The 24,386-nt window shown below is 39.5% G+C and overlaps 1 long non-coding RNA gene across 1 annotated transcript in view; it reads right to left on the bottom strand.

Annotated features, from left to right (window-relative positions):
* Nucleotides 1–9,968, bottom strand: part of LOC136829904 (uncharacterized) — a 30,322-nt gene extending 20,354 nt beyond the window's left edge. Inside the window, exon 1 of the long non-coding RNA XR_010850524.1 lies at nucleotides 8,762–9,968. This is a non-coding gene — a long non-coding RNA (uncharacterized lncRNA). The remainder of the gene's footprint in view (nucleotides 1–8,761) is intronic.
* Between the last annotated feature and the right edge of the window lie 14,418 nt (nucleotides 9,969–24,386).

A 24,386-nucleotide genomic window follows, 5' to 3' on the forward strand; every position in this document is an offset into this window, starting at 1 on the left:
ATCATTCTGATTTGCCTTAAATTAGTAAACGTGTGTCATACAAGTTGAAATTCGAGTGAACCTGAACTTTGTACACATACTTTTGAGTGGAGATAAGAGGGTGTAGACTCTTTATGGTAGTGTGATATACTGATTTATTTCGAAATCAGGACCTATAAACTTTTTCTTTTGAGACAGTATCAGTTTTGAGCTCTGAACATTAAACTTGACAGTGTGGCTTCCAAACTGAAAGGGTATGTGGGGAGCACCTCCCCTAAGAAGCCTCAACCATTACAGAAAGAACTACAGTATGTGGCCGATGATAGAAGTGGAATGGAATATGGAATTTAGGCCAAAGGCCAAGCACTGGCACCTATGAGGTCATTCAGTGCTGAAAGGGAAATTGAGAGTAGAATGGCTTGAAAGGTGTAACAGGAGGAGAACCTCTCAGTTGCCCTATGAAACAAGTGTTTGGAGAGGGTTAAGGACAGCAAGATGGAAGAGAGAATATGAATGGAGGTACAGTAAAAGGAATGAAAGGGGTTGCAGTTAGGGGCCGAAAGGATGCTAAGTACTGTAAGTGACACCTACAGTGCATCTCACACACTAACCCCCATGGGGCATGATAAAGTGGACAAATGTATGACTACTCACATCTCGCCCTGTTCAGTGACAACACCCAAATGTTTAGGGATCAACTGGAATGTAAAATGACGGTGAAATAGAATGCCAGCAAGGAGTGTTTCTTCAACATTAATGCTTTGGAAAAGTAAAGATAGTAGAAACAGAGGTACGGGTAAGTAATAGATGGCAAAGTAATGTAGATACTGTACCCAACAGCAATTGGAAAGGGATTACTATACTTCCTAACTTCTACATCGAAGAGACATCCAAGTGTGACTACCAGAAGTGTGTGACAAGATAATTTTCTATGCACGCTCCGTTTTTACCAATGAAATTTAATGATAGCTGTTGACATGCAAACTGCCTCTGTAAAACTTAAGTATCCCACGACTGAGATCCGGAACACTTCCTACTCTCAGTCATATTATGCACTTACTAACAGCTACCATGTTATCAGCAAAAGACTAAACTAATATTCAGATACATGTGGAAAAGGTCCACAAAGTATTGAACTGCACAGAGTCATTCATCTGGCACATTTTGTTTGGTTAGGCAGCACTAAGGCAATTGACAACCCACTTGAGATGTGGGTCACAAGGTGGCGCTCTTCCCTTGTATGTATGGCATGTAACGTATGTCCTTCATGAACCTGACGAATTAAATACAAAAACGTCTAGAAACCCTAAAATGAGCAATACTTGTTACTTCTTTTCCAATTGCGCAGAAACTACAGGGCTAAACTGTGTAGTAGAATCCTAAGATGAAGTGATGCTTGAATTTCAGTTCACTCGTATTACAAAATATTATGACCCTGCAAAAATGTTTTTGAAAAATTTGATTGCATCAACTAAAAGCTTTAATCTGTAGCATTCTACCATTATCAAATTGGAGGTGTGTGTGACAGAGCCTAATTTCATTAAATCAAGGTCATAACCTTCAATACTTTGTGGATGCTATATGTTTCACTTTCAGAATACTGTCCTGTAAACAAGGTTATGGGTACGTAAGAACATAATTCAAATGAGGTCTTTTATGTGAAGCTTCCAATGTGTTTCGATCCTGATGACCTGTGTTTTGAGGGCGGGGGATAACTATGAAGCAACCTCTGTGAACATTAGCCTCAGCTATATATAAATTGTCAGCAACCGCAGTCCTTATGAGATTAACAGCCTCAGTTTGCCTTGTCTGGAGTGATCATATATAATGACAACAGACAAACAGTTAAATTATGTATACAACATTTACGATGCCCTTAAGAAAATCATATTTATACATAGTCAACATCAGCTGTTTATGCAAGATACAGTTTGGTGGACATAAGCTTAATTCGCAAGATTCAGTTTGCCTACAAAATGCTGGGAGTAAGTTTGAAATGATTCAGCCATGTTTGCCTACAGGATCTACAAAAATCATGTGCACCTTTGAATTGACAGACTACTGATGGAATTCAAGTATCCTTGGCCTAATTGGGCCAAATTGTCCCCACATGAAAAATGCATTATGAAAAACATGGAAAAGGTGGAGATACAGCCAAGAAGAAATGGCACTTGTTGTAAACAAAAGGTCAGACTAAAAAATGGCTACAAAAACTGTCAAAGTGGCTAAGAAGACATGTCAGAAAATCCATCATCCAGCATCCAAAAGTGGTCACTGTAAACTGTCAAAGGCAGTAGTAGCAGAGTGCAAAGGAGAATTATTCCAGTTTAACCAAAAGATTGGTTATAGAGAGACCAGGTGGCTGAACTAACAAATGAAAGGCTATTAAACAAGACTACAGCCTACAAACTCTGGCAAGGGGAGGCTAAAACACAGGTGGCAAGGGAAAGAGGTAGGAATTGGGAATGATTTGCAGCACATCTCACTTAACAGGGAAAACATGAAAGGATACACAAAACAGAAGATGAAAATATTAATACATGCTGAAAGTAACAAAATGACACTACAGAGGAATTACCTCGAAAATGTCTCTATGAACACTAACACAGACTGGAAGAAGAAGCTGGAAAGTGAAACTAGACCAAAAGATTATAGTATTAAGAGGTTTAGAGCCTCAATGCTAGTAAATGCTCAGAAAAAAGGCCTCACAAGACAACAAACCAGCGACCAACTTTAATGTCTTCCTCAACAAGTGTTAGCATAGTAACTTTGCAGGTAAACCCCCTTTCCCTCCCTCCCCAAAATTTGCTCACTTTTAAGAAAAGTGAAGCCAGTACACAACATGCATAAGAAATTTTCCACAAGAGTCTGTACCACCAGTAGGCAACAAAAAAGTACAGCCACAGGTACCCTCATATCCTGGGCTGGGTCAGGAACAAACTAACATCTGCACCCAGACCTCAGACCATGCAGAAAGACTATGCAAAATCTGACTCACTATATGACAAACATTATCTTTTCAAGCACTGAGGCTGAAGTTACAACCGCGTCTTCAAACAAGGCAAACCCAGGTTCATAAAAACTACAAAGCCCGTTTTGGTTAATCTAAAGCAGCATCTGCCAAACAATCAAAGACTACCTAGAGTAAAAGCTGTCAATTTCCAAACGTTATGGACAAATGAATGAGAATCCCTTCGTGATTTGTAATATGTCAAATCACAAATTCGAAAAATTTGAGCTGGATTCTTGCCCTTACCAAGTCCAATGAGAAGTTGGGATGGCTTGCTCTACAAAATGAGTTTGCAGTGACTATGATTGGCTGACCTCACACATTGCGCATAGCCTGAAGTTACTAGGCATATCCTGGATGCCACAAGTGTTGCAGTATGGCACCTGCAGCTGCAGAAAGGCTGGACTGAGATGCTTGGGGTTTTGCTAAGAGCATTTTCAAACTTGGGCATAATCATCAATGAAGATGATCGAAACTCCAGACTGAACATTAATATCTTTTAAGCAGCAGACGAATGAATGAAATAGGATAAGAAACTGCTTCTAAAGCAACAGCAGACAGTACAGGTAAAAAGAGAAGCAACTAATATAATGCTGGCTTCCAGAACAAGAGCTCTTTTATACACTTGGATGGAGAGCTCAGTCAAGGAGGTCAATCGACCAGTGAACTCACGTCTCTTCCAAAACACAAAGAGAAGAGGAATGACAACTATGTTCACATTCCTCAAGCATAGTTACCAAAAGACAGAACAGGAAAAGGCTGCATTTGCTAAAGCAGCCAAGTTAACCATTTTCAACACGACACTGATGACAGGGATGTGGGAAACATGGCAGACATTCTTGCGCTCTCTGTGGCGATACAATGCAAAGTGCATGAATAAGTACGTTTTATAAAAAGTACCTTTAATCTAATCCAGTTCACAACAAAAGCAGACAACCAATTTTCCAAGTAAGAATATAAACAGGAGCAATCATAACCAAACCACCTGTGTTGATTGATGCATGAAAGATGGTAACAAACATGTCAAATAAAACATCAGGCAACACAAAACGACGCTGAGGACCAATACAAACGCTGTAGACATATGTGAGAAAGAGGGAGTCTATCCTTCCAGTGGGGGATCGAATGGAATATAGAATTTAGGACAGTGGCCAAGCTCTGGGACCTATGAGGTCATTCAGTTGTGTAAATAAGCGAAAGGTGTAACAGGAGGTGAAAACCTCGCAGTTGCACTATGAAACAATTGTTAGAGAGGGTGGAAAGTAAGATGGAAGAAAGAGAATATGAACAGAGATACAGTCAAATGAATGAAAGGGGTTGCAGCTAGGGGTCGAAGGGATGCTGCAAAGAACCTTGAGTAACGCCTACAGTGCACCATGAGGTGCACTGATGGCGTTAAAACCTCACGGACCATTTTAAAACTGAAAAATTTGGCAATACTTAACCAGTCGTCCAGACACTTAAATGAGCTGACTTGATTGTACACACAGACACCACTGATTCGCCAACATTGTATGAAAGGACATTAGCCTTTATTCATACACCTCGATGAATACACTACATGTTACGAACAAGTATGTAACTTAAACCTTCAGTGCAAACACATCAATGAACTGATTTCAGCTTATAATACAAACTACACCTCAATGAGCCCATAGTACAAACACCGATTGATAAATACCAAATATCTAGATGAATAGACTTAAGGCAGCTGAATACCAATGGGCAATTCAGCACGCGTTCATTGACTGATTTTATAATGAGGAATCAAGATGTCTCTGTATTTAAGACAACTTCATCACTGTTCTCCTGCCTCTGAGATGAACTGATGGAGAGAGCAACGAGGCAATACCTGTACTGTACCTAACATAACACTATGTAGTACAGTACTGTACTGTACTCCAGTGGGGCAGACAAAAACCTCCAGAGGAACTGTAGGTCTGCAACTGAATGGCTTCTTCATTATTACAAAACAAGCCTCTACATAGAACAAGCACAGACATACTGCTTCTAACTTCAAGATCAACAAAAAGCATAAGGGAAAACAAGTTGTGAGAGGAGAGATGAACTCAACTCATTCCAACACCTACAGGATGGGCCAAGACTTGCTATGGCTATTGAGGATATGAAGATGCTGCTTGCAAATGGATGCTGAAAAATCTGTCACCACGCATTAAAAGTAATTTCCACATCACAACATCACAAATTAATAACCAGTGGCTGTGTAAGGTCAGCCCAAAACAGACTCACCTGGAATACTGTACAGAGTTACTGAGACTTTCAAGCAGGAAGAGTACTATATAAAATCTTGACAACCTGACGCAGTCATACAGGCATCCCATTCCTTTGCAGACGGGCACACTATACGAAAGCAAGTGTTCAAAAACATCAGATACCAGAGTGCTATCAGCAGGGTTATAATACTGCAACCATACATACATAATGAAATAACATACCATTTCTCCAATGTGTGCATCAAGAACTGACAATGAAGGAACTAAGTAACATCACCACTTCTCTGACGACAAGAGCAAAAAGACGTGACACTTGAATAAGCAACCCAAAGGAGCCAAGAAATCTGAAGACTGAAAACATAAGTGTCTGCATCCACAATCACTAAGGCTCAGGAAACAATTCTCAAATACCATGGTCCTTACACGCCAAATTTGAGGCAGTTTAGCCTCAGAGAAACAAGAATGAGGTATACCTAGCTTCTCATTTCTCCCCTTACTGCGAAACCCCTACGAAATAGTTGACTTTCCTTCAGACAGTGAGTGACACAGCTATATGGTTATACAAAGAACGACTGTCCAGTCTACAAAAAAATAAAAAAAAAGAGCCGCTTTCCTGAGTTACATTGGATAAGTTTTCATTTAAGAGTAACTCAATCTTTTTCAGCTGAAGAATAAACTTATCATAAAGAAGTGTGTACCTCAAAAGCAGGCCATTCATTCATTTTGTGAATAAGATGTTATTACAGAACTGGGGCAATTACTTCACCAACTGAATAACAGTAGTACTGTGTAATTAGTTAACAATAGCAGTAGAATACTACTCTCCTAAACTCTCTTTTCAATACTCGAGACAAAAGAGTACTGGTTCATTTTCCCTTCAGAGCCAAGAAACCCAGAGGTCTTGGGAACCTCATTCTATCTTATCTTCCACTGTAACATACTGTACCATTCAGTACTACAAGGAAAAGGGACAGCATTCAATCACTACTACTTTCAGCACAAAAAATATATTGGCTCAAGTGTGTGACAACATATTGAAGCTTGCTCTAGTTTGGGTAGGAAGGAATTTTCATGAAACCTATTTGGAACTACTCGAACTGTGCTGACCTTGAATGGATCTCGCACACATCATAGGATTGGAATGGCTTATGGTTCTGTTGAAGGTGTATTTTGTGCAAGTACCTAGAACCTTGAGTAGAACAAAATAGCATATAGGACTTAGGACTAGATCATTCAGCCCTGAAATGGAAATTAACAGTAAAAAGTAAAGGAGCGAAAGGTTTAACAGGAGGAAAACCTCACATTTACACTATGAGTTCAGTGCTAGAAGAGGGTTGGGGAAAGTAAGACGGAAGGAACTGAACATGAACAGAGGTACAGTCAAAGAAATGAAAGGGTTGTAAGCATGGCAGCTCAAGCTCAAAGAGATGCTGCAAAGAACCTCGCACGCCTACAGTGTACCACATGAGGTGCACTCGAGGCACTATCCCCCTACGGAGATGAACCTAGAGTAAGCAGATAAATGATCAAACCTCCTCTCCCCTCTGCTTCCAATGTGAAGGGAGACAAAATGCCAGTTAGTATTTGAGCTGCTGGTCTCATACCCACTCCTCTTATTCCCTTCATTCCACAAACAAACTCAAGGAGACTGAACTCAATTTGGACTAGCTGAGTACACTGAAGGAATATACCAGATCTGGACCATCTGTGGACTTCTGAGGATGGAATATACATGGAGAAACACAGAGATGGGAAATACACAAGATGGTGTTGTCCCTCATTCAACTTAATGGACATGACAAATTCAGATTGAAGACATCCCAACCCCCTTCCACAGCATACCAGTGACACTGTTATCCAGACAAAACTTATAAAGCATCAAAGAAGTAACTTCAGTCTTTGTGATAGCACTGTCAACTGCTCACAAGACATTAGTAATAAAGGGAAGTCACTGAAAGTCATATGCCACAAGTAGAAGGGTGCAACACTTTAGATCTAATATACATTTGGATCAACAGGGGCCAAGATGCAGCAGCACTACTTTATTCCTACTTGGAGATTCTCTTGTTCCGATTAAATTATAGAACAAGTCTATACAAAAGCTACTTAGTACAGCCACCAGTGCAGTGTTAGGGAAGGAAAGTCTACGAAAAAATGTTGGCTATTGCGCAGATTCTGGATCCCTACATGAGGCTTAAGGTTACTCAAAAGGTCCTACTATCAATGGCTTGTGGTCAAGCTAAGAGTTGATGGATTAAGGCAAAGAGAGGTATCTTCAGTGAGAGCATTGTGGAACAAGACACTAACATTCCCTTTTACGCCTCCAAGTACACTTGCCTCTTCCACCTCTTTGACACAGAGGACAGCAAAACAATGAAACACCAACAATAATTACAGAAAACTTCTTATAGAAATCATGAACACAACCAGCCGGTTCTCCATCAGGATGGTAAATGGAGGCTCAACCACCCAGGAAGATATCTTGGGAATAAATCTGGCTTTAACAGCAATCAAACAAACATCCAGTCACCTGTCTCAGACAGTACAGTACAAATCCCTCTTGACAGCAACTCAGAATGTGGTACACTTACAAGAAAAATGAAGTTACTTCAGGTGACGGGCAGTCTACAGCTTCAAGGCAGACAAGACAATTTTACTTGGGAAAATTTTACCTGGGTCTCTTCCTACAGTGTACAGTACAGTACTGGGATCCAGGCTATGAGAATGAAAACACTCCAGGTAAAGAAGGAGCAATAAGAGCAGAGTCACAGAAAGAGCAAAAAGAGCTCAGTTGAAGAAAGTGCAACAAGAGCTGGAGTCTGTAGGGGATTCAATCCCTGATAAATAAAAATTCATCACCACAGCAACACAAACCACTGAGACTACAAACTCACTGGAGAACAAGCAGAAGACAGCAGCAGACTTCAGAGCTTTATCAAAATGCATCAAGCACCAAATCTACCACTGGAGGCATCAAGTGTTCAATATTTCTGTCATGAAGTTGAATGTCATACACTCTATTACCACCTCTGTTGTGTCCTTGAAGCAACTGGAGGTACTTTTCTGCAATTATCCACCCTGTAAGTTTGGATGCTTCAGAACACTTCTCCCAGCCATTTTACGCCCACTGACAGCTATCTGAAAGGTTTAAAACCAATGAGAAGGTGAGAGAGCAAAACTCCTTACATTACAGCACTGAGCCTTACATTATCACAGCCTTGACAAAAGAAGTAACTAGTATCTGTAGTGCAGTGTCCACAAAGTACTGAAATGCACAGTCATCAATTTGGCACATTGTGCCTCATCAGGCAGGAAAAAGGTTGACTGACAATCCACTGAAAAAGCTCCATATGACAGCTATAAAGATGAACCCTAATGTTGTTACAGAATCAGAGACTGCAAACAAATGAAAGAAGGTAAAATGACTAAAATATCAAATAACAAAACAAAGACAGTGACCAGAAAGTAAGCAAAGGAAGAGGCACAATCAGGAAAACTACAGGGAGGTTGCGGGACAAGTGCAGGACAACCTACATACCTTGTTACCTTTTCCACAGGTTAATCCCTAGTTGGAGTGGCTCTTGTTCATGAGCCTTTTCCAGCAGCTTGCTTCCTAATTTATGCCGACAGATGTCCCTCCTGTCTGTGTGGTCCTCTCCTCGTTTCCCCAGTTTTGGGACGGATGAACCACGTTCTACATTGTCAGAGTCATGAGTCTAGTCAAGGGAAGAACAATGGTGGGCAACACCTACATCAGAAATGGTGCTGCATGCTACAGTTATATTAGAGGATCCAGAATCCTCTAATATGTCCCACCGCCAGGTTTCCACATGCAGAAGCCACCAACCAGGAGACACGAAATGATGCTCAAGACTTTCAAAGAAAATTTACTGGCAAAATGCCACTGAACAGTTTTAATAATTGATTGGGGTATTAAATTCATTTCATGCCTCCCTGGGGGCCACCATCACTGACCGGGATAGTTACGCATGTAGTCAGTCTTCAAACAGCAGCAAGTTTAAAAGTTGTATGTCAGTCTCATTTGCGCAATCCTTGTAAAAAGAAAATGTTAACATCGACACTTTAAGATCAGATAACGCTTATTCTCTAATATCTAGATAAATTCTTGTCCCAACTTTCCAGCATTTGATTCAAGAACTGTCTCCGCTCAAGTCTATACAGAAGCTTTCTCACAAAAGCCACTCAAATTTAAACTTACATAATCAAAGAGAGCAAAGTTGCTAAGCGCCTGAATCGCCAATTCCAAGGGAGGGACTCCTGAATCTGCTGACGACACTTGACTTTGGTCAAGGTTTGTGGAATGGACGGTGAGCCCCCCTGCAGACCCAACAGAAGGGACTGCAAAGAAAAATACTTTATATACAACTCTGAGTGAAGAATATTACATTATGCTTTACATTCTAAATTACAATTATAATTTACATTCTAAATTACAAGACTCGCATACAAGCTGCAAGAGAGAATGTGATTATGGAGCATTCATCAAATAACTCAATACAAGAGAATTATACTAACAGAAAACTGACCTAGCCTAACCTAGTTAGCCTGCAGATGCTGGAAAAGCTACAGGCACGCTTTGCACAACAGTAAAACATCCTAAAAATTACATAAAAAAGTCCTGTTGAAGCAAATACGAAGGAAAGTCCCCCAAAATGCTCTTACAAACAATATACTCAAGTAAAACTTGTACGTAAACTGGTGTGAGGCCACACCATTCCCAAGGGAACAGCACTAACAGATAAAAGAGGAAGAAGTCACTGAAGGGGGTATATATATGTATGAGCTGTAGCATGATGGAATAATGTGAGACAATTTCAAGGGCCTGGGCAAGCACACAGTTGGTCCAAATGATTTCCTACAAAGACAAAATCCTGTGGAAATCTGCAATTAGCCCTAAGCATGGCTCATGAAAGAGGCACGGATGAAAAGGCCATGTTCAGACGACTTTGCACCAGCCTCCCAGGCCACTTAAAATTGCAACTGTATAGAAGGACTCTCAAGTTAATAATCAGCCTATAGCCTCTTCATCCCACTACAAAATTTGCATATCAAGAAAAAAAAGAAAAAAAACTCAAGCCTACACCAAATGAAACAAAACCAGAAGAGCAGACCAGTGTAGCAATGAGTAACGAACAAAAGCCACTGACCTATTATTATATACTCCTGACACAGATCACTAATATCAATTCTGAAAGGCTTTGAACTGACAGGCTAGGGAAACCTCTTACAAAAGGAACCATGCTAACCTAATGTACCCTTCCTAACCTAACCTGGTAGGCTGTGTTACTTAGACTGGGGTGCTCCAAAACCTCCAGTGAAGGGTACCCACTTTGACTACAAAAGTTCCATGAGAGCATGCGAAATAAAGTTACAAAAAATAGAACCAGTTCTGGAGGTTGATTACTGGTTAATTACAGCTGACTGAAAAAAATGATAGACTCTCGAGAAGCAGCCATAATAAAACACTATATATAAAAAGAAGTCACTTTCAAAGGGAATACCTGATGCAGAGATAAAGCTTAGGGTAATTCTAAGTATTAGCTCTACACTTTCAGGGCTTCTGACACTGGCGGTGCATCTGTTTGTTGTCGGCCAAATGGAATGTCCCTTTGCCGTGTTTAGTACTGGCCCAAAAGTGGTACTCATACGTGTTAACAAGTTAGCACTTGTCGATGGGATATGAAACGTTCCAGAGGACAGACGTTTATATATATGTGCTTATATCTGTCTTGTGAAGATCGTGTATGGAAGCCCCTTGCTGGAGGGACTTCAGGGGTTAATGACAGGTTAATTACATTCTGCGACAAAAATTGAAGGTCAATTCATAAATAGCAGCCAAAAACCTGTAGAAAAAGTCATGTCAGAAGGAAATTGCCGCCATGGTGCTACTGCTTACATCTAACAATAATAATAATAATAATAATAATAAGGTATTTTAGAAAGAGGGAACCAGCCCAAAATGACATGAAAATATGTTTTCTAGGTGATTTTGATGTGTTTTGTACGAATATCACCTTCATTTTCCTCGAAATTAACGGTTTTAGACTTTACTCGAGCACCTACAGTTTCCGGGCCCCTCGACCGCCGACGAAATCGGCGGAAGAACACGGCCTTACTGTAACCTCCACATCTGGCAAGCAACATTACCTCTTGCCAGAAAATGTCGTGCTTGCCAAGAATCTTTAAATATGCGGATAAGGCGGCGCCGTTCCACGGCCTTACTGACAGCACACACATAAACAGGACGACATGTTGGTTTTGGTGTTCTTCCGCTGATTTCGGTCAGCGGTCGAGTGGGCCTGGAAACTGTAGGTGCTCCGAGTAAAGTCTAAAACCGTTAATTTCCGAGGAAAATGAAGGTGATATTCGTGCAAAACACATCCAAATCACATAGAAAAACATTTTCATGCCATTTTGGGCTGGTTCCTCTTTCTAAAATTTACCAAAAAAGTTGTCATTATTTTGTATCTATTACAACTACAATTAACGGATGTATTTTTAAAAATTGAACTATTTCTTACTATAAATCACTGAACTAAATTATATCCATACCCATGGTTATGTTAAGGAATATCTTGAGAAGTCTGTTACATATCAGCTGAACTTCTACCAAATGGAATAATGGATTTTACAGGGATAAACATACTTTACTCTATTTCATGAATGTTTCACTTCACTCATGGATGAATGACCCCTCTTTGATTCCCTAAGCATAGCTTAGTCCATGAAACAGAGATGAGACCCACTTCAAGTTTATAAATGGGCGTTTCATACAACTTTAACACTTGACGGAACTACCAACCCCTGCAGAAGGCGCTTACCAATAGTATAAAATGATAGTACCAAACATTTCTAGGTCAGTGACTCTTGATAATTTCCATATCTTTTAATTTTCCCATAGTATAATTAAATCCTTTTAATGGACGACTTGACCGACTTACTGCATTTACTTGCTATTTTTTTTGTCTCAAAAAATACAAAAGATTTAAAGTGAATCTGATCTTATTTGGTTATTTTTCGGAAGACTCCAGCCACCTCCCACATTAAAATTTATATTTTTATTGGGTAAAACATCAAAACAAAAATTTCTTCTCAATACATAATCTTCGCAAATGCCTAATGACATAGAAAATAATCAAAATTATGACTTAAAAGTCAAGACAAAACCAGGCGTCCAGCCCCTCCATAGATAATAATATGGCAAAATTGTGGCTAACCAGTAAACACCCTAGGTTGAGTTAGGTTGGTATTTTTAGGTTATTTTAGTGCCCTATCATTTCCTGGCCATTTCTGCACGAAAAGCTTTCGAAATGGCTGGCTGGAGTCTTCCGAAAAATTACCTTTTCTTTTTACAAAAAAAAAAAAAGTCACGTAAACGACTGCAACCTTCATTTGAACAGCGTGAGTTAAATCACACTGATGGCAAAGATTAATCGTATAAACTATCCCGAATTAAATTAGAATCCATCAAGACCTGCTACTGGAGTTTTTATCTGTGGATTTCCAATCCGAAAAAATCAAAGCCCTGAGTAAAAACACGAGTAGGCTACACCGACCAATATCATCATCATCTATCCATCTTCCTAACTACTCAGTGGTGAGAGAGATATTTTCACTAACAAAATTAAACAGCCTGAAATTTACCTTTTTCTTGGAATTACCACCAAATTTTCATTAACGCAAAGCCATGCAAATTCTTCAACGTTCGACACGAATAAACACAATACAGTTACAGCATAGAGCAACGAAACCCCAGACATCATCGAAGTTAATCTAGAAATCTCGGCAACCAAACTAGCGAGACTATCATCTTAAGAAGGTACTACGTAGGAAGTACTGTATACTGGAAGAAAACAAGGAATCTAAAACTACACTCCCACTTTAGCAGACGTCACATCAAAGGTGGCACCGACATCTATTTATTGGTGACCGGACTACAAAAATCACTTGCACATAACACATTGTTTTGATGAATATCTAAGCGTGTTAAGATTTTTCAGTAATATTTCTGAGTCGTCGAGTTTCTTATCCTATTGATACTTCAATTTAAAAAATGTTAATGAAAAGTCACGTTTCTTTAAAACTCCACTGTCAGACAACGATGCTTATTTACAGTATATGTCTACAGTCAAACAAAATTCAGTGTTTAACGTTTATCAACTGGAAAAAGTGACAGACTTAAATGTAGTTGTTGTCTTCCAGCTTGTCTTACGCATCTCATTTCAAATTTGTGAATTTAACTTACCTTTACTTCTTTTAGTTTATCTCTGAAATTCCTTCAATTAAACCCTAACTGACCCTTTTAATTTGTCATGTAATTTTTTTATGAATAGCTGAATCAATTCAAGTAGTTTATTTTCTTAATATCTTTAATTCATTTTCTCATCATCTTTGAGTTCCTGGACGAGGCGTGTACGAATACTTTCCTCCAGAGCTGCTATATATTGACTCCATTGATGAGAAGCCTACACAATTGTTTATGTATATGTATGTGCCGTCGTGGCTGAAGGGTACAGTGTTCAGGCTCATGATTGCTAGATTTGCTGAAGGCAGGTTGGTAGCCTGGTAGAATATTCAAAATGTCAGGCAAGGAAAAAACAATATATATATATATATATATATATATATATATATATATATATATATATATATATATATATATATATATACTGTATGTGTGTGTGTGAGTGTGTGTGTGATGGATTTCTTCCCTAGGATAGTACAACAGTTATCTATTTTGGTATGGCATGTCATCTCCATCTTTCAGCTCAACTAGCTGATAGAAATTATACAAGTTATATTAGGTAGGTTCTATAATTTTGAAATATCACAGATATTTCAAATACAATGTAGTTTTCTCTTGTATTATGGATTGGCTTCTTAGGAGAACCATTATTAGTAGCCTACTGAAGAGCCACTGGGACAATTTGTTGTCGGAACAACTACAATGAACAAATAAAGGTTGCCTTTCTTTTGGGTGTATGTTGAAGTCATATTTGCTTATAATAAAACAATTTACGAATTTAAAAAAATCAGCTTGGCTGCTTCATAATATTCTCCTTCATCCCCACTGCTATCCCTTAAGTAAGTTGGTTGCCCTCATACATCTTCAATAATTTCTGCAAAAAGCATCTTCCACTGCTCCTACGCTTAACAGGTTCCACCTCAACCCTGAAGCTCTTATCATATCAGTAATCTATATCACCCAACCACTCAAAATTTCTTCATTTTTTCAGCCTCTCACCCAATGTAATTGAATGTTATAAAAGCATTTGTGCCTATGATGTCATTCAGTGATGAAAGGAAATTGAGAGCAAAAAGTTTTAAAGCGTAACAGGAGAACAACCTCTTTACGAAACAATTGTTAGTAGATGGTGGAAAGTAAGACAGAAGCAAGAGAATATGAAAGGCAGTACAGTAAAAAGAATGAAAGGGGTTGCAGCTTGTGGTCGAAGGAGCACTGCAGAGAAAACTCAGTAACGCCTGCAGTGCACTGATGGTACTGTTCCCCTAAGGGCCTCAGACTACGAGATCCATACAGTCCACCTTAGCATCCTCATATGTGTGCTCCAGTTTCTGTTCCTCCTCCATATTTAAAGCCAATGTTCCTGAACCATACATTATCACTGATCTGGTTACGGTAAAATAGATCTTTCAGTTTATTGGCATTCTTTGTCCCTCAATAACTCTGCCATCTCCCTCCATTTCCCTAAGCCGCTTTTATCCTGCTTTCACAACCTCCCTTCTGCATTAAAGTAGGTCCTAAGGTTTGAAATTCTCTGCCTGTTTTAAACCTTGGCCTCTTCTATCTTATATAAATAACCTGTCCCTCCCTGGTTGCTGGACAACCTGACCTCACTTTTTACCCACATATACTTTCATACAACCACATTCAAGGGATTTCTGCCTCTCTTTTATCGTTCTTTGCAGTTCTTCAGTTTCCATTGTAATCACCAGATCATCTGCACATAAGTTCCAAAGACTTTTGTTCATAATTCCTTCACTCAATACATCCATAACCACTACAAAAAGAAATGGGTTAAGAGATGACACGATGTAAATCAACTCTGCTTTGAAATATTTCTGATCCTATCAAAAAGAACTTATAATGTGCTGAGTATAGGAAATCTACATATAGAAATAATTACTATAAAATATTTTCAGGTAATAAACCACCTACATTCATTAACATTTAAAGACATCACTTTAGCAGCGGTTCACCTATATATCACAATTTCTTTACAAGCAGTCTGTTCATAAACCACACTTTAATGCTGTGTTTATAATAATGTTAAACGTTCTATATCACTTCATAAAATCATAAGAAAACAAGTATTTCATTTATCAAAAACCATAGGTTAAATGTAAATATCGAAATTAGTGCAAAAGTACCTTATCCAGGCGGTTAATAGAGTTTGGTGCAACCACTGGATGGACAAGAAGCAAGAGTTTTCTGCCCTCCACACAAAGTGTGTCACCTGTGAGATTTTCAACGTGTGGCATCTGTGAGATTTTCAACGTGTGGCATCTGTGAGATTTTCCTTTACTACACTTGCCAGAAGAAATTCAGTCTTGGACAAAGCTAAGCAGCAAAGGTTCCCTTCTTCAGTCTTTGAGGCTGTTGGAGATTTCAGGCATTACATACCCAATCCATTACAGCAGTTAAGGTAGCCACTTACTGCATACACCAGCTGCCTCCTTATCCTCATCAGAGAACTCCACTAGGTAGATGATACCTCAGGCTGTATTGAAGTGGGCTTTATTCAGAGTAATTGACCAGAGGCAGCCAAGGTCATCTTTGGGGTGTCAAGATGAGAACCTCCTGGCCAGGTCACAAATGCCACAGAGATCATGGGTGATGGCGATAGCTTTCTTTTGGTACAACTAAAAGAGCTTCAATCCACAGAGAAAGGATTACTAGAGGACTGAAACAGTGTCGAGGGAGATGAGCTGACAACAGGAGTTCAATGTAAAAAACATGCCTGGAGCAGGTTGCTAGTAGAGATTCTTCAATTAACAGCTGGAGTCACCAGGGACAGGTTGATTACCAGTAAGGAGTACAGTCTAATGCCATCATTCGGTCTATAGGATCAATGCCTTTGGTGCTGATAAGATATGAAAACTTCAAAGAGGATGTCCACAAGAAGAGGAGTGAGAATCCCTGCAATATACATCGTCTGTCTGAGGAAGAATCCTTCTAAAATCCAATTATTTATGGGAACAAATTCTTCTGCTTGCACAACAGCATCAGACGTAGAGCTTGGAGATGACTATCTTGACAAGAATGCTGAAGAATACCATCACCCTAGAGGATGAACCAAAATATTAATTGGCACCACAGCTGGTACTGTTTGTACTGTTAGCAGGCCATCAAAAGCAAACCCAGCATTAGCAGCAAGATGATTCTTAACTGGCAAAGCTATTAGCCAATTCAAAACCGCTGTTAAAACAGTCATGAGTTCTCAGCAACTGCAACCCTCCGAGATGACCCACTTGACCACCGGAGCTGTGATACCAGGAAACCTGAAGCCGCCCCCTAATACTAGTAACCGGAATGAGCTGACCAACGAAGGACCAGCCACGTGCATCCTTCAGCCTGCTGCCGCCCCCTACCGAGCTGGCTAATAGCGATCATGTCCAGTCATCCTTCAGCCCGAGCCGCCACCAAGGATCATCCGACGCACCTTCAACCAGCTCCCGTCCTCCTCGAGCTCCTGCACCCGTGGCCCTTCAGCCTCCTCAGGAACTCAGCCCAAGCCCTTCGAGCCAACCACAATTGCCAAGACAATTTCCGCATCGCTGCATCGCTTGTGGGGAACATTGTAAGAGCCCGCGCCCAGTGTTTCCAAACAATCAGACGCTTCTAAGAGTACTTAAGAGCCCCGGGCAGTCTAACTTCCAAACACGCAAATGTGTTTGGTATACAATATCATCGGAGTCACAGACAAAAAAAGGAGCGCCTAATTATGCTTTCTCTACAGGAACGCAAAAAACCATACAATATTTCCGTCTGTTTCTCCTAAGCATTGCTGTTTTAACGTATGTAAATCACCACTACTTGCATTGCGTGGTTGTTCTTCAACGAATCTTCTGTATCAAACTTGTATTAAATTTAGACAAGGGCTCATTTGCATTGTATCACTTGAATCTCATTGGATTAGAATTTCCTGTTCTTTTTCACAGACAGAAGAAAAGGGGCTGGTTTACCTTTTGTTTCCGCGCTAACGTCGGTAATTTATCAGGATGTCAAATTAGCCTAACATCATCACTGTATCACCTTGTGTTTTTTGTTGGTGAAGGCTTGTTCCTTGAATTATTTTTAAGAGTTTGCTTACTGTTTTTGCCGTATAGCCTGGTAGGGCCTAGTGTTTTATATAATTTTTCTTGTTGTGTTCTAATGAATAGCCCACACAGTTTTTCTTGCTTTATGTTGATGCACAGCAGAGTTAGGTTTGGTGTAGCCTGTATATAATATTTTCTTGCTGTTTTTGCCACGTAGCCTAGTAGGGCCAAGTGTATAAATATTTCTTGCTGTGTTCTAGTGCAAACCCTAGTAGGGCCAAGTGTATATATAATTTTTCTTGCTGTGTTCTTATGCATAGCCCATACAATTTTTCTTACTTTGTGTTAATGCACAGCCGAGTTAGGTCAAGTGTAGGATATATATAATATTTTCTTGGTGTTTTTGCCACATAGGCTAGTTTATCAAAATGTCAATAGAAGCCAGTGATCAAGGTTTGCTCCCTTTGGTTAGGAAGAGAGCAGGTTTTAAATCTCGTGTTACGATTGCTCTTGATCTGTTGGAAAAGGTACCTGTGGTGACCTTACTCAGGAAAATTTTGTAATCAAACTGAAAGGTATCCAGTCCTTCCTGGACAAAATTGAGAATGTCAGTGAACAAATTTTAGATGTTTGTTACGACAGTGATATGTCTCCTGAAGAACTGGTGGTTCAGAATGAATTTAAAAGTCAAGCTGTATACGCAGATGAAGTTGGTGTAAGGTGATTCAAGGAGTAGTGGGGTGCTAGAAATAGTATTTAGTGATGTTTGTCAGATTCCTGAGCCATCATCGAATGGAACTGGAAGCCACTACTTTGGCACCTTTCTCGAAGACCATTCAAGGTACAATGAAATTGCTACCATGAAGGAGAAAAGTGAAACAATGCAGAAATTCAAGAAGTACATGGCCAGGGCACAGAGAAAACAACAGACCTTTGCAGTGCCTCCATACTGATAATGGGAGTGAGTATGTCAGCAAGGAATTCTCAGCTTTTCTTACAGAGAAAGGAATTGAGAGACAGCTGACAATCCCGTACACTCCTCAGCAAAATGGAAGAGCTGAACACCTAAACCAGAGTTTACTGGCCATAGTAAGACGCATGATGATCGAGTCTGAAGTACCACAAAAATTCTGGACTGAAGCCATTCTTCATGCAAATGACATCAAGAACATAACAATGTCAACAGCCATAAACGAGATTCCATTTGTGATGTGGAATGGGAGAAACCTCGACCATGACGATCTGAAATTGATCAGTGTTTGGCTGTGAAGCTTGGGCTAAGCTAAGGGAGACTCCAAAGCTGGAAGTTTGAGCAGAAAGATGTGTCAACATGGGAGTGTGTCCCAACCAAAAGGGATACAAGTTGCGGATCATCAACAAACAAATCATGATCAATGCCATTAATGTTTACTTCAAAGTAGAGATATACCCTTTCAAGATCAAGGAACCAGCTGTGAAAACCACAATAGAGAAGCAAACAACAACTCTCTTTGTATCTGACTCTGACACTGACAACAACACTGATTGGGAGAACCTTTTCTCTAATGATGAAACTGTCATGGGTAGATGCAATAATGATGAAATATATTGAAAAAGAAATATCTCTTTTCCAAGACGTGACTGCTTCCTGTGTTCGATCACCAGTCAGTTACCATTGTCAATGCGTCGTGGCCAAATAGCAAGTCGATGAAAACCCCATTTGTGGAAATGACACCACGTGGTATCTCATGCCATGCCTTTGTAACATGGCGCAATATTCGATCCACATTGCATCAGAAAATTTGATCTGGAATCTTCTATGGCATGGCTGGAAAGGGGCGGATATTAGGAACCAATCATTGTGCAGAAAAAAAAAGTCCTAAGTCCTTATATGGGAATGACAACTGTCTGTCATTATTAGCTCTGCCCATACAGTGGTATATAAGCTTCCAGAAGAGACTTCCCAAGACAGAGATATAGACAGACAGAGACAGAGAGGACACTCAGAGGTCGGACAAAGCAACGTTCCGACGGGAGTATCCCCTTCAGACGACCATTACTCTTCTTCATAAAATCTTGTCCTGCCCAAAACGAAGAGAAGCAGCCAGCCCTTCCTGCTTGTGATGAAAGTTCCTAAGCCCTCCATGCTCAAGACGAGGTGAAGCAGCATCCCTATATATCAGTGACGAAGAAAAGTAGTCAGTCCTTACTGCTTGTGTGGAGGAGTAGTCGCTAAGCTCTTCCTGCCTGTGACAACGTGAAGTAGTCAGCCCTTCCTGCCTGTAGCGAGGACGAGTCTTCAGCCCTTCCTGCCCTCCATTTGCACCATCTCCAGATTCTTGAAGAAACAGCATTTGCTGCCTCATCTTAAGGACATCCTTTTTGTGACGTCTACGAGCCGCGGTCATCGTACCAGCAACATCTCTGCTGAGTTCCCAAGCGCCCTTCTGTGACGTCTTCAAGCCCGAGGTCATCGTGTCAGCAACATCTCTTCAGCTAAAACCCCAGTCACGAAAGGATAACTCACCGACTCGCCATTTAAGTATTAAGATTGCTCTACCTTGCAACCTGTTCCCCTATTTATGACTGCTTAGATTTATTTTGTTTAGTGTTACGTTGAGTGAGACCAAAGGGGAAAAACATTTCATTTTCTTTGTAAATAAGGTTGTGAATAAATGTGTTGTAGTGTTGTGAGAGTTTCTTTTTATATTCACTTCCCATATTTCAATTGCTGGTGTTGAAACATTGTTGTTTAGAGTTTGAAAGAACCTGGAGTTTGAAAGAACCTGGAGTTTGAAAGAACCTGGAGTTTGAGAGAACCTGGAGTTTGAAAGAACCTGGAGTTTGAAAGAACCTGGAGTTTGAAAGAACCTGGAACGATTCTTGGATCGCGACAGAAACCAACAACAGAAACCTGGAAAACAAGTAAGAAAATCAAGAAGATATTCCAGAAGAACAATAAAGTCAAGAAAATCAAGAAGATAATCAAGAAAATCAGCAAAAGAACCATGATGAGGAACCCAGGTTGAGAAGGTCTCAAAGGACGAAGAAACCAAAGAAGTGCCGTTGTTGCAAGGTCAAGACAGATTTCCAGCATTTGCCAAAAGATCCATTGGCAGTCGAAGAAGCACTCAGTTGTCCTGACAAAGACAAGTGGGAAGCTGCCATGCTGCAAGAAATGGAAAGATCAGAAAGCATGGACACCTGGAAAATAGTGCCAAAACCAACAGAGCGTAAAGTGATTGATTGCAAGTGGGTAGTCAGAAGAAAATCCAACGAACTTGGTGAGGTAATGATGCATAAAGCAAGACTTGTGGCCAGAGGGTTCTGCTTAACACCTGGTGTGGACTGTCTCGAGACTTGCGCCCCTCAAGTGAGAAAATCAAGCATCAGACTGCTATTGGCCTTAGCTGCTGAAAATCCATGGACTGTTCAACAGTTTGATGTAAATTCAGCCTACCTAAACAGTGGACTCAAGGAAATCATATTTATGGAACAACCAAAGGGATATGAAATTGCAAACCGAAAACATTTTGTTTGCAAAGTGGAGAAAAATATCTATGGCTTGCCGCAAAGCAGTAGAAAATGAAATGAAGAACTGAACGAGAAGCTGACAAAAATGGGCATGATTAGATCTGAATTTGACCGATGCATCTACTATAATGAAGCAAAAACAACCATTATTGGAGTTCATGTAGATGATTTCATCATTGTTGGAAATTCAGATGATATGACTTATTTCAAGAAAAAATTCATGAATTATTATGCCGTAAAAGATCGGGGGGGGGGCATCAAATATTCTTTCCATTAAATACATCAGAGAAGATGCAGCAACAATTCTGATCCATCAGAGAGACTACATTCAAGAAGTGCTGATAAATCAAATTCTTGATGAATCAAAAAGGTTGTCACCCCATTAGCCCTAAATTTTAGACAAGAAGTCCCAGAATATGAAAAATGTGGCGCAACAGAATACAGAGGAATCACTGGTAGTTTATTATACCTATAATTATAGTAAATTGCACTAGGTCTGACATTGCTTTTGCCACTGGAGCACTGCGCAAGGAAAAACAAAAAAAACAATAACCTCACAAACAAGATCTGAAGAATGCAAAACATCTGCTACAATATCCCATTTGCTACCAGGAAACTCAAGAACGCCTAACAGCATGGGTGGCTGCAGACCATGCAAATGATCATGATGGAAGACAATCCATCACTAGATTTGTAATAATTCTAGCAGGTGGACCAATATCATGGAGAAGCAGGAGGCAGAGAATAACTACACTCTCAACAAATGAAGAAGAGTACGTAGCACTTTGTGAAGCAACAAGAGAAGTAGTTTATTTCAGAAAACTGATTTGGGAGTTAGGATTCAAGAATTTTGTCGACAGACCAACAGAAATAAATGTTGACAATCAGGGTGCCATAGCCTTAGGAAATGACACTCATTGCTCTGAGAGATCAAAGTACACTGACACCCAAAAGCACTTTGTACTAGAGCAAATCAACCTGAGAAAAATCAGCATCAAGTACGTTCCATCAAAGAAGAATTTGGCTGATCTCCTTACGAAGATCATCTGTGCAGAGAGAGAGAGAGAGGGGACCTAAGAACTAACCACTAAGGTGGGACTATGTCTGCTGTAAAAGTGCCATGGACTTAGACAATACCTTACTTGTCACTTATACCGAATAATGGCTTATTATTGTGAAATTTGCAAGTTCATATTTGCCAATTAATTTTGCAATATTAATTTGCAGTTTACTTTTTCTGTTGCTAATAAGCATTGTTTACATAATATACCCATCATCAAAAAATACTCATAGTAGTATGAGTCTTAAAATGGAGAAGCAAATCCACAGTTATGTATATACATATATTTAAAGATACATCAGCATAGATAGCTTTCGGGAGCAAGTCCCCGAAAGCTATCTATGCTGATTTATTATCTTTAAATATATATATATATATATATATATATATATATATATATATATATATATATATATATATATATATATATATATATATATATATATATGTACATATACATAAATGTGGATTTGCTTCTCCATACTCATCATTATTTAGTAGTTTCAAGTGCAGCTGTAAACTATAGATGTTTGACGTCTAATCAGATCATTTTCTTACAGCATTGTATTCCCTTTATCATCTTATTTTTGTGTACTTACATGTCATTTCATGTACTTACATATTTGCATTTACTTAATTAGAATATTCCCTTTACCAGATAATGTTATACAGCATTATTTCCTCTTTATCACGTTGTTTTTTGTGCTTAAATGTTTGTTTGCATGTACTCGATTGGAATATTTTGTTTGTAATGTCAAAGCAAAATATTTTTTTATAGAAATTTTTAAATAACTTTTATCTTTACTCAAGTTATAACAAAACTGTTCATCAAGGAGAGGTGCACAAATATTAGTCTAAACATTTGATTCTGTTTGGTCTCTTCTTTAACGTGTTTGATTTTAAATTTACCTCCTGGCATCAGCAAAGGCTCAAATTGGTCATTTGCATACCAGAATATGAATAAACTCGCCCCATAGCCACTCATAACCAAAACACACTCTAAAAGTTTCTACTTCACAGAATTGAGTCTGTAATCAAATAAACCAAATATCTTAAAAAAAGGCAAAAGGGCATTACAGAAAACACCGATAATAACCGAGACAGAGAGAAGACAGGAAAAAAAAAGCAATAATGAATTGAGTAATCCCAGATTTGGTTGCAGACGGAAAAGCTCCACAGCCTTTATCCCATATGGTTGAACGTGAAGTCATCATTTTACTGTAGCACTGGGCAAAGAACTAATGGAAATCTGGACCCGCCAGGTGACTCTCGCGCACCATTACATTAACTCGATAGCAACCATTGACCAAATTCATAGAAAAGTGAACGCGAACATTAATGAAAAGGGGAGCCCATAGAGGTGAAACTTGTGAAAAATTATACCCGGTTTGGTATCGTATGATTAACAGACAGAACCCCATATATATGGAGGTTCCTAGAGCAGTAGGTTGTTGGAAGTAGGCACCAGGGTAGAGAGTGTTGAGATGTGTGCAGAGTGACAGTAAAGGCCCAAAGTTATTTGTGAATTTATATAATAATTTCTGAGTGCCCAAAGGCTAAGTTAGAATTCTAAGTCCATGTTTACTGACTTATAAAATCTACATTGTGCCTTTTAAGATAAAGACTCGTTTCCTACTACCCATTAAAGGTGGAAAGTTTATAGAAATCTCAAGACGCTAAATGTATAAGGGAAACATAATTTTCATTGAAGCCAAGATTTTAAAAACACTTTGTCTTTTCCAAGATAGCTGACATTTAAGCACGATAAGGCAAGTTCAAGCAAGTTTGCTCCTACTTATGTGAAAGCCCACAGTTCCATAATGGAGTGGTAGGACCAGCTATGCTATATGGTACAGAAAAAGCAAGTATGACATAGACAGAGGAGAAGAAAATGGATGTAGCAGGGATGAGAAGAGAATGTTAAGATGGATGTCTGGCGCAATGAGGGATAGGATAGGATTAGAAATGAGTATATCAGAGGGTCAACCAAGGTGGCTGAAATATCAAAGATGGTAAGGACACCTGTAACTGAGAAATGAGACGGGAGGAAGACCATATTGGAAGGCATGCTATGGAGATGGAAGTGCAGGGTAGAAGAAGAGGACAAAGAGGAAGACCAAGAAAGATGGAGAGACTGTGAGGGAAGACTTTGAGAGAGAAGGGACTTGACAGAGCAGAAGTGCACCACAGAGGTAGATGGCTGGGAGCAGCTAATCCAAAATACCTTGTGGTAGGGGTGTAAGAATACTACCACCAAAGGTCCTGCGTGTCATAAAAGGCAACTAAA

The sequence above is a fragment of the Macrobrachium rosenbergii genome, chromosome 45 (assembly GCF_040412425.1).
Source record: "Macrobrachium rosenbergii isolate ZJJX-2024 chromosome 45, ASM4041242v1, whole genome shotgun sequence".
NCBI lineage: Eukaryota > Metazoa > Arthropoda > Malacostraca > Decapoda > Palaemonidae > Macrobrachium > Macrobrachium rosenbergii.